General features: G+C 36.8%; 1 protein-coding gene across 1 annotated transcript in view; it reads right to left on the reverse strand.

Moving 5' to 3' along the window:
* The window catches only part of FCHO2 (FCH and mu domain containing endocytic adaptor 2), a 119,957-nt gene that overhangs the window by 91,117 nt on the left and 17,589 nt on the right, over positions 1–11,251 (reverse strand). The window lies entirely within an intron of this gene.

An 11,251-nucleotide genomic window follows, 5' to 3' on the forward strand; every position in this document is an offset into this window, starting at 1 on the left:
ATCGGAACAGGAAGTACAAAAGTACTGTTTCTTGCATTCTCTCTATATACAAACTGATTCAGTATGAAAGTCATTTGTGTTTAATATTTCCTTGGTGTACTTAATATAGTTTTATTATTCTTTAACATTGTGAATTCATTATTATGCACATTTAATGGAACAAGAGATTGAGGACAGTCATTTGCACAAAACTAAGTATGAATTATTAGCAAGTCTGAGATCCTGAACTTCAGTACTTAATCTAGTCTGTGATTAGATCTAAAACACTAACAAGTATTTCACACTAGGATACTGTGCTTTATATAGCTGCTATTCAGCATACAGAATTTTAGGCTAAAAAAATTAAACCATTAAATATAGAATAGAAAAAAATTTTCCTATAGGCACGTAACTTACAAATGAAAACTATGACGTTGTCTTGGCCTTCATAACACTACAAAAATTAAGTTCTATCTTACCTCACCCATAATTACCCTGTCCCTTCTCAATCTGTGCTACCCTTAACAAAGAAACAGTCTACAACCACCACTGCCTTCCAGTTACTTTGATAGCTTCAACTAACATTCAGAGATCAACAAATCCAGATCTCCACCCTGCTCTTGAAGCAAATCATCTGTTTAATATCTAAATGCCTCAAGCATAACTCTAGCTAGACATCTTAATCATCTCAAGGTCAGAATATCCAAACTAAGCTTATCTCCAGACTCTTCCCCAACCCCACAAAAGGTAGCTCTTTAACAAAAAGCAACTATTAACAGTAACTGCCTCTCACTGACGGCACTGTGATTTTTTTCTGCTCCTTTAAACTTCCGGGTGTCTTTTTAATATACTATATTACAAGGGTAGTACTTTGATACTTTTTAGAAAGTTAATACAGAAATAGTATCTCAATGAATAAGTTTAACAGCAAGGAAAAAATGGTTCATTTCCAGTACTAGTAAATTGATCCAAAAACCTTCCAATGAGAAAAAGCTGGAGAGGTGGTGGGTGTGCCTAAAAGGCATCAGAGAACTAAAGAGGCAGTTAAGAATCAGCAGGCCAAGACCCAAGAGAAGGCTATCCAGAGAAGAGAGACAGAGAGGTAGGGCAGCTTTTCCCCTGGGGCATCTACAAGCGGCAGCTGACCCTGAGAAGCGGAGCAAAGCCTCACAAGGTAAAGGAGACAAAACTAGCTTCAGACTTGCCAAAGGTGGGAAGCATGGAAAATCCCATACCCTTTAAACTGAGACTCAAAGAGTAAGGATATAAGGAGTTAAGGATGAACCGTAAGTAGGCAAGCTCTCAAAGGGACTGCAAACATTATCTTTTCAAACTGATATTGGATCCTGGATGGTTGTCTTATATACATTCATACAACCACCAGGTACATAAGGAAACAAGACAAGACGAACCACCAGCGGAAGCAAATTTAACAATGTTCCACATGCTAAGATTATAAAACTTAGACTTTATGAGTTTATGCATTATGATCAAGGAGCCAGTCGATTAAATCAAGAATTTCACTAGAGAGCTAAAAATCATTTTTCAAAAGTGGGGGAAAGCACAGCAAATTTGAAAAAAATATAAATTCTATATCTGAAAAATACAGTAACCAAAATTAATATCTCAATGGATGCAGTTTAACTATAGATTCAATACACTGTAGTGAGACGTAAAGTAGAGAGAGGTGAGAAGATCTGGATTCTGGATTAAAGCTCAGTGAAACATAAACTAACATAACATGGTAAATCAACTACACTCCAATAAAAATTAATTAAAAAAAGGGAAAAAGCTCAGTGAAACAAAAGAATGGAAAACAGAAGAGAAATAAAAGACAAAGGACAGAGCAAAAAGGTCTAACATATGTGTAAAGAAAGTAAGAATGGGTCAGAAGAAATATATATTTGCAGAGATAATGACAGAGGATTTTCCAAAACTGACCACAGATATCAAACCACAGGTTCAAGTAGCCCAACAAACCCTAAGAGGATAAATAAAGAGGTATGTACATCTAGTCACATCATAGTAAAACTGCTGAAAGTCAAAGACAAAAGGAAAAGCTTAAAAGCAGCTAAACCTTTCCCACCATCAGACGTTACCTTCAAAGGAACAATAATTAGCCTGACAGCTAACGTCTCAACAGTAGATAATGCAATGGTCTTCAAAGAATTTTTTTTTTAATCTAGTAAAATGCAAAACTATAAAACTCCTTTAAAATAACATAGGAGAAAACTTAGATGACCTTGGGTATGGCAATGTCTTTTTAGATAGAACACTATAGACATGGCCTATGAAAGAACTCATTGATAAGCTGGACTTCATTAAAATTAAAAACTGCTCTGTGAAAGATGATGTCAAGAAAATAAGAGGACAAGCCACAGACTGGGAGAAATTATTTGCAAAAGACAAACGAGAAAAAGAAATGTTATCCCAAATACACACAGAACTCTTAAAACTCAACAATAAGAAAACAAACAACCTGATTAAAAAATGGGCCAGGGGGCTTCCCTGGTGGCGCAGTGGTTGAGAATCTGCCTGCTATTGCAGGGGACACAGGTTCGAGCCCTGGTCTGGGAGGATCCCACATGCCGCAGAGCAACTAGGCCCGTGAGCCACAACTACTGAGCCTGTGCGTCTGGAGCCTGTGCTCCGCAACAAGAGAGGCCGCGATAGTGAGAGGCCCGCGCACCGCGATGAAGAGTGGCCCCTGCTTGCCACAACTAGGGAAAGCCCTCGCACAGAAACGAAGACCCAACACTGCAAAAATAAATCAAATAAATTAATAAACTCCTACCCCCAACATCTTCTTTAAAAAAAAAAAAAAAAATGGGCCAGGGCTTCCCTGGTGGCACAGTGGTTGAGAATTTGCCTGCCGATGCAGGGGACAAGGGTTCACACCCCGGTCCGGGAAGATCCCACATGCCGCAGAGCGGCTGGGCCCGTGAGCCATGGCCACGGAGCCTGCGCATCCGGAGCCTGTGCTCCACAACGGGAGAGGCCACAACACTGAGAGGCCCGCGTACCGCAAAAAAACAAACAAACAAAAAATGGGCCCAAAACTTTGACACCTCACCAAAGACGATATACCGATGACAGATAAGCATATGAAAAGATGCTCCACATCATATGTCATCAGGGAAATGTAAATTAAAACCAGATACCACTACATACCTATTAGAATGGCCAAAGTGTGGAACACTGACAACACCAGACACCAGCAAGGATGTGGACCAACAGAAATTCTCATTCATTGCTGGTGAGAATGCAAAGTGATACAGCCACTTTGGAAGACTGTTTCACAGTTTCTTACAAAACTAAACTTATTCGTACCCTACAATCTAGGAATTGTGTTCTTTCCTATATACTCAGAGGAGTTGAAAACTTATGTTCACACAAAAACACGCACAAGCATGTTTATAGCAGCTTTATTCATAACTGCCAAAACTCAAAAGCAACCAAGATGTCCTTCAGTAGATGAATGGATAGATGATGGATAAATAATTCATATCCAGACAACAGAATATTATTCAGCACATTACTAAGTGAAAGAAACCAACCTGAAAATGCTATTACATACTGTATGATTCCAACTAAGGCTGACCTTTGAACAACATGGGTTTGAACTGTGCGGGTCCACTTATACACAGATTTTTTTTTCAACAAATACATACTATAGTACTAAATGGTCCACAGTTGGTTGAATCCACGGATACAGAACAGCAGATATGAAGTGCCCACTGTAAAGTTATATACAGACATTCGACTGCATAGAGGGTTGGCACCCCTAACCCCTGTGCTATTTAAGGATCAACTACATATGACATTCTGGAAAAGGCAAAACTATGGAGACATAAAAACAGAGCACAGACGATTCTAGGGCTGTGAAAATACTCTGCAAAATATTATAATGATGGATATATGTCATCATACATTTGACCAACCCATAGAATGTATAACACCAAGAGTGAACCCCAAGGTAAACGATGGATTTTGGGTGATTAGGATGTATCAATGCAGGTTCATCCTTGGTTAAAAAAAAAAAAAAGGTACCATTCTGGTGAGTAATGTTGATAATGGGGGAGGCTATGCGTGTCTGGGGGCAGGGGACATATGGAAAATCTCTGTACCTTCCTCTCAATTTTGTTGTAAACCTAAAACTGCTCCAAAAAATGACTTTAAAAGAAACCTACCAACTAGAATTCCATACCCAGCAAAAATATAAATGAAAGTAAACCCCTAATAAAATAACAGATCTAGGTGATGAGCGTCAATGGCTACTAACATCACAAAAGAGATATAACCAGATACTATACGCCTCTGATGGAAGTACACACCACCACTGATGAAGTATTCTTGTCAAAATATTGAACTGAATTTGATCTAGTTACTACATTCAAATAAAAATTTGTAAGAAATACAGGAGTAAAGGAAAATGTTAAATAAAACTATGAATACGCAATTAGCATGTTCCAGGATTTGGGACCCTCTATAGAACAAATAATTTGGTTTCTTAAACAAAAAAATAAAGTAAGGAAGGAGTGAGGAGGACTACAGATTAAGAGACTCAAAAATCACATCCATCAAACATAGTGTATAACTCTTGCTGGGATCTTGATTAGAGGAAATCAATTATGTGTATCGTTGTGTGTATATGGCAATTGAGAAAAAGTGAGCACTGACTGGATATCTGGTGATATTAGGAATTAATACTACATTTTTAGATAAGGTAACATACTGCAGCTATGTTTTTTAAACAGCCCTTATCTTTCACAGACACAAATGAAATGCTAATGGATGAAATGCAATGTTTCTGAACCTGAGATCCACTTTATAACTATTCAAGAGTAGTGGTATGGGACTTCCCTGGTGGCACAGTGGTTAAGAATCCGCCTGCCAATGCAGGGGACACGGGTTCGAGCCCTGGTCCGGGAAGATCCCACATGCCACGGAGAAACTAAGCCCATGTGCCACAACTACCGAGCCTGCGCTCCAGAGCCTGCAAGCCACAACTACTGAGCCTATGCACCGCCAACTGCTGAAGCCTGCGCACCTAGAGCCCATGCTCCACAACAAGAGAAGCCACTGCAATGAGAAGCCCGCGTGCCGCAACGAAGAGTAGCCCCCGCTTGCCATAACTAGAGAAAGCCCATGCATGGCAATGAAGACCCAACACAGCCAAAAATAAATGAAATAAATAATTTTTTTTTTAAATGATTAAAAGAAAAAGAGTAGTGGTATGGAATGGATGGAACAAGCCTGGCCATGATTTGACAATGTTGAAGCTCAGTGATTGCAACATGGAAGTTCATTATATTAAGTTCCTAACTTCTGAGTAAGTTTTATGTATGTTTGAAAGTGTCCATAATAAAAAGTTTTTAAAATAAAGATAAATTAAAAATATGATCAGACTAACAAAAATTGAGAATTCATCACCAGAAAATGCATATTAAGGAATATTAAAAGAAGTTTTTTAAAGAGAAGAAAAATGATCCAGGACAAAATATCAGAGAAAAAGTAAATAATTTTAATAAATCTAAAAAATAACTATATAGGGACTTGCCTGGTGGCACAGTGGTTAAGAATCCGCCTGCCAGTGCAGGGGACATGGGTTTGATCCCTGCTTCGGGAAGATTCAACATGCCGCGGAGCAACTAAGCCCTTGCGCCACAACTACTGAACCTGCGCTCTAGAGCCCACAAGCCACAACTACTGAGCCTGCGTGCCACTGAAGCCTGTGTACCTAGATCACGTGCTCTGCAACAAGAGAAGCCACTGCAATGAGAAGCCTGCACACCGCAACAAAGAGTAGACCCCGCTCACCACAACTAGAGAGAGCCCACGCAGAGCAATGAACGTCCAACGCAGCCAAAAAAAATTAATTTTAAAAAAAGATCAACTAGGTTAGATACTAAAAATATTTTTTAATTACAATTAATTTTGTTAGATGGGTAATATTATTGTCTTCTAAGTCATTAGCTGTTAGAAATACATACATAGGGACTTCCCTAGTGGCGCAGTGGTTAAGAATCCACCTGCCAATGCAAGGGACACGGGTTCGATCCCTGGTCCGGGAGGATCCCACATGGTGTGGAGCAACAAAGCCCGTGCGCCACAACTACTAAGCCTGTGGTCTAGAGCCGAGCCACAACTACTGAACCCACACGCTGCAACTACTGAAGCCCATGCACCTAGAGCCCGTGCTCCGCAACAAGAGAAGCCCACGCACTGCAATGAAGAGTAGCCCCCACTTGCCGCAACTAGAGAAAGCCCACGTGCAGCAACGAAGACCCAACACAGCCAAAAAAGAAAAAGAAAAAAAAAAAAACTCTGGCCTACAGACCTGTCCATAGGATCAAGCTGCACATTTAAAAAAAAAAACAAACACATACATAAGTATCTATGGATGCAATAATTTGATGTCAGGGAACTGTTTCAAACAAGACTGTCAAAATACTAAAAACTGTTGAAACTATATTATAGTTCATTACTTAGTGGTTTGTAATACTTTCTCTATTTTTTTGGCTAAGTTTGAAAATTTTCAAATAAAAAGCTAAAGAAACACACAACAAAAATGGCATATAAGTGTATATTTCCACAATAAAAAGTGTTTTAAAAATAGAAAACTTAATTTCTAGAGTAAAAAGTTAAACACACACACACACAAATGGCATATAAAGCATGTAAGTCAGGAGGTGGTAGTGTTCTCAGGTTCCTGCATTTTCAGGAAGCTGATAAAAGTACCAATTATTATTAGAAATTAATACATCAAGGAAATATGTTATAATCTCTAGGATAACTACTAAAAGAATGAGGCTATTACTTCTAAGGTGATAGAAGAAAAAAAATTAATAGAATAAAAGAAAACTTTTTAAGGCCAAAAGGCAAAAGGAGGACAAAATATAAAACAAGTAGGATAAATAGAAAAAAAATACTAAAGGGGTTAGCAAACTGCAGCACCATCAGCAAATCTAGCCAATTGTTTGTCTTCATAAATAAAGATTAGAATACATCCATGCTCATTTATTTACGTGTTGGTTACAGCTGCTTTTGTACTAAAAGAACAGAGCTGAATAGTTGCAACAGAGACCAGACCACACACAAAGGCTTTACACAAAAAGTTTGACAACCTCTGACACAACGAATTTGAACCCAAATATATCTGCAAATATACTGTATGTAAAGGACTAAATGCTCCAGTTAAACAATATAGATTTTGAAAATGTCTTTAAAAACAAGAGAGAAACATATCTACACCACAAAAACACAGCTAAGGAAAAAAATGCAAACACTAACCAAAAGCAAACAGATGACACTTTAATAACAACAAAGAAGACTTCAAGGCAAAAACACTGCTAGAGACATAAAAGGACACTGCATAATGAATGAAAAAAAAAGTTCAAATCACCTGAAGATGTCATAGTTCTAAATTTCTATCCATCTACTAACATGGCCCCAAATATATAAAGCAAAAATTGGCAGTACTACATGGATGAACATTCACAATCAATATGAAAGATTTTCAAAACAGCTCTTTCAGGAACTGATAAAATGAGCAGGATTAAAAAACAAAAACCAGTGAGGATATATTAGAATTAAACAACAGAATTCACAAACTTACCATAATAAATACATATAGAACTCAATACCCAACAGATACAAAATATTTTCAGGTACATATAGATATTTAGTAAACTGACTCTACCCTGGTCCATAAACCAAGTGTCAACAAATTTCCAAACATTGAAATCATACAGGTATGTTCTCTAATCACAATGTAATTAAGCTTGAAATCAACAGGAAGAATATACCTTTACAAATCAACACATATTTGGAAATTAAGAAATGCACTTCTAAATAACCCACAGAGGCAAGAAAGAAAACACAATGAAACTTTAAAAATTTAAACAAAGTATAATGAAAATCCTATTTCTCAAAACTAGTGGAGTAGAACAAAAGCTATGCTTGAGAGAAATTTATAGAGTTAAATGAATATGTCAGAAAAGAAAAAAAGTTGAAAATCATTAAGTTAAGCATCCATCCCCCCAAATTTAAAGAACAGAAAACTGAACACAAAGTTGAAGGAAATAAAGAAGTTAATGAAACAATATAAATATATAAAAAGAGACAAAGTCCATAATTGGTTCTTTGTACACACTATTAAAAACAACAGGGCTTCCCTGGTGGCGCCGTGGTTGAGAGTCCGCCTGCTGATGCAGGGGACATGGGTTCGCGCCCTGGTCCGGGAAGATCCCACATGCCGCGGAGCGGCTGGGCCCGTGAGCCATGGCCGCTGAGCCTGCGCGTCTGGAGCCTGTGCTCCGCAACGGCAGAGGCCACAACAGTGAGAGGCCCGCGTACCAAAAAAAAAAAACAAACAAACATCAAATGAGACTGATCATGAAAAAAGGGAGAAGGCACAAATAACCAATATCAGGAATAAAGTGGGATGTCAGTACAGATCCTGTAGACATTTTTAAAACTTCATTGAAGAATATTAAGAATAACTTTTTGGAAATAAATTTGAAAATTTACATGAGATAGGAAAACTCCTTAAAATATAACTTATCAAACTCACAGAACAGCTGCAATATCTGAATAGTCCTGTAACTATTTAAAAAATTAAATATGTGATTTAAAACCTTCCTACAAAGACAGTTTCAAGCCCAGATGGATTTACCAGCAAATTCTATAAAACACATAAGGAAGAAACAATAATCTCCCACAAATTTTTCCAGAGAATACAAAAATAGGGTATACTCCCCAACCCCTTTTAATGAAGCCAACAAACCTTGATTAGTAAAACATAAGAAGGATATTTAGAGAAAGGAAATTTTCAGGCCAATCTCACTGATAAATACAGATGCAAACATAAGAAATAAAATAGTAGCAAACTGTTCTACTAATGTATAAAAACAATAATACATCTCCACAAAGTTTGGTTTATACCAGGAAAGGGAAGTTAGTTTAACATTCAAAATTCAACGTAATTCAGACTAACAAAAGAAAACAAAAGAAAGAAAACATCCATTCATGATTTTTTTAGAAAGGAAAACAAAAGCCTTACCAAAATAGTATGTAGAATTTCCATAATCTGATAAATAGCAGGGAAAAAAACTAGAATAAATATTTAAGAGTGAAATGTGAGACTGGGAACAAGATAAGGATGCCTATCATCACCATTTCTATTCAGCATTACACTGGAGGTATTTGCCAGGGCAATAAGAATAAGAAATAAAAGGTATAAAAAGGTATTAAAAAGGGAGAGATTAAACTGTCATTTTCACAAGATGATTGCACACACAGAAAATCCAAAAGAATGTACAGATAAATAAAATTAACAGAATAAACAAGAATCACCAGGCTGCTAGACGACATATAAAACTCAAACTCATTTACATAAATTTGCAACACATAACTTACAAACTGCTTTTATCTAGAATATATAAAGAATTCCTTCAATTTATTTTTTAAAAGGAAGAAAAAAACCAGAAAAATAGGCAAAAGATGAAGAGATACTTCATAAAAGAAAAGATGCAAATGGCCATCTTTTCATAAAAGAAAAGATGCAAAAAGGAAAGATGCGAAGAAAAGACGCAAATGGCCATAAAAGAAAAGATGCAATATGAAAGGATGTTCAATCTCATTATTCATCAGGGAAACACAAATTAAAACCACAATGAAAGAGTACTACTTATCAGAATGGCTCAAACTAAAGGACAGACAAAACCAAGTGTTGCTGAGGACATGCAGCAACTGGAACCCTCCAACAAGGCTGCTGTTGGTGTAAACTGGTACAACCACCTTGGAAAATTCTTTGGCATTAACTACTAGAGTTAAACATACACATGCTCTAAGACCTGGCAATTCTACTCCAGGGTAAATCACTAATCTAAATATGTGTATACTGAGACACGTGTGCAAGAATATTCAAAGCAGTATTACTTGTAACAGTAAAAAAACTGGTAACATCCCAAATGTCTGTCAACAATAGTAGATAAATACATTTAGTAAATTTACATAATTTAATATTAAACAGCATTGTAAATAAATTATACTAAATTCAACACGAACCTCACAAAAGTGCTGAGTAACAGGAGTCAGAAAAAATATCTACTCTATGATTAAATTGATACACTCATTACAAAGTTCAAAAAATAGATACAACTAACTTCCTTCAACAGATAAATTACAATATATCCATAAATTGAATATTAATAACAAAAAAGAATGAATTACTGATACATGCAACAACATGGACCAATCTCAAAATAATTATACTGAGTGAAAGCACTGGACAACCAAGTATATCCTATATGACTCTATTCACATAAAATTCTAGAAAATGCAAACTAACCAAAGTGTCGAAAGCAGATGAGTAGTTGCTTATGGATGGGGGGGGGGGAACAGAAGGAAGGTATTACAAAGGAGAGATGAATATGTTCACTATCTTGATTGTGGTGATGGTCATGAGTGCATGCATATGTCAAAATGTATGAAATTGTACACTTTAAATATGTGCAGCATATTGTGTGTCAATTATACCTCAATAAAGCTGTAGGGAGGGAAGAAAGAAAGGAGCAAAGGAGAAGGGGAGGAGAAATGAAGGGAGCATGGAAGTGGGGAGGAGAGGATGAGGATATGAGAGAAAGAAAATCTGAATGACTAAGTTAAGAAGTTATTTAACCTTTCTGGGTCCCAATTTTCTTATCTATAAAATAGGACTTAGAGTTTTGACGTTAAATGAGATAATGTATGCAAAGTCCTTAGTGCATAGCATATGCTTATGTCTATCTTTTCTTCCTTTCTTTATCATTCACTCCTTCAAGAAATATGAGTATCCAATTGTGCCAGGCTCTGTGCTAGGCACTGGATACAACAGAATTTTGTATACTGTTCCCCTATAAGGAACAGAAACAATAACAAATAACAAAAATGAGTATTACAACATTTTATAAATACTACAAAGAGATATATGATATTGAGAGAGATTACAATAAGTGATTTTGACCTAGTCAGAGAGATTAGGAAAGGCATCCGTGGAAAAGTGAGCACACTGCTGACCTCGTAAGGTCAGCATGTACAAACAAGGACTAAGCATGTACAAAATCCTGACTGAAAAAAAGCCTGCCAATAAAATAGCCAATGTCTCTGGAGAGGAAAAAGGAGTCTGAATAAAGAGGAGTCTAGTGTGAGCTAAAGCTTGAAAGGCAATTTGGGATCAGACCACACAGTTCTGTCTTAAGAGCAATAGGAAGCTTCTGAAATGGTTTAA

The sequence above is a fragment of the Orcinus orca genome, chromosome 3 (assembly GCF_937001465.1).
Source record: "Orcinus orca chromosome 3, mOrcOrc1.1, whole genome shotgun sequence".
Classification (NCBI taxonomy): Eukaryota; Metazoa; Chordata; class Mammalia; order Artiodactyla; family Delphinidae; genus Orcinus; species Orcinus orca.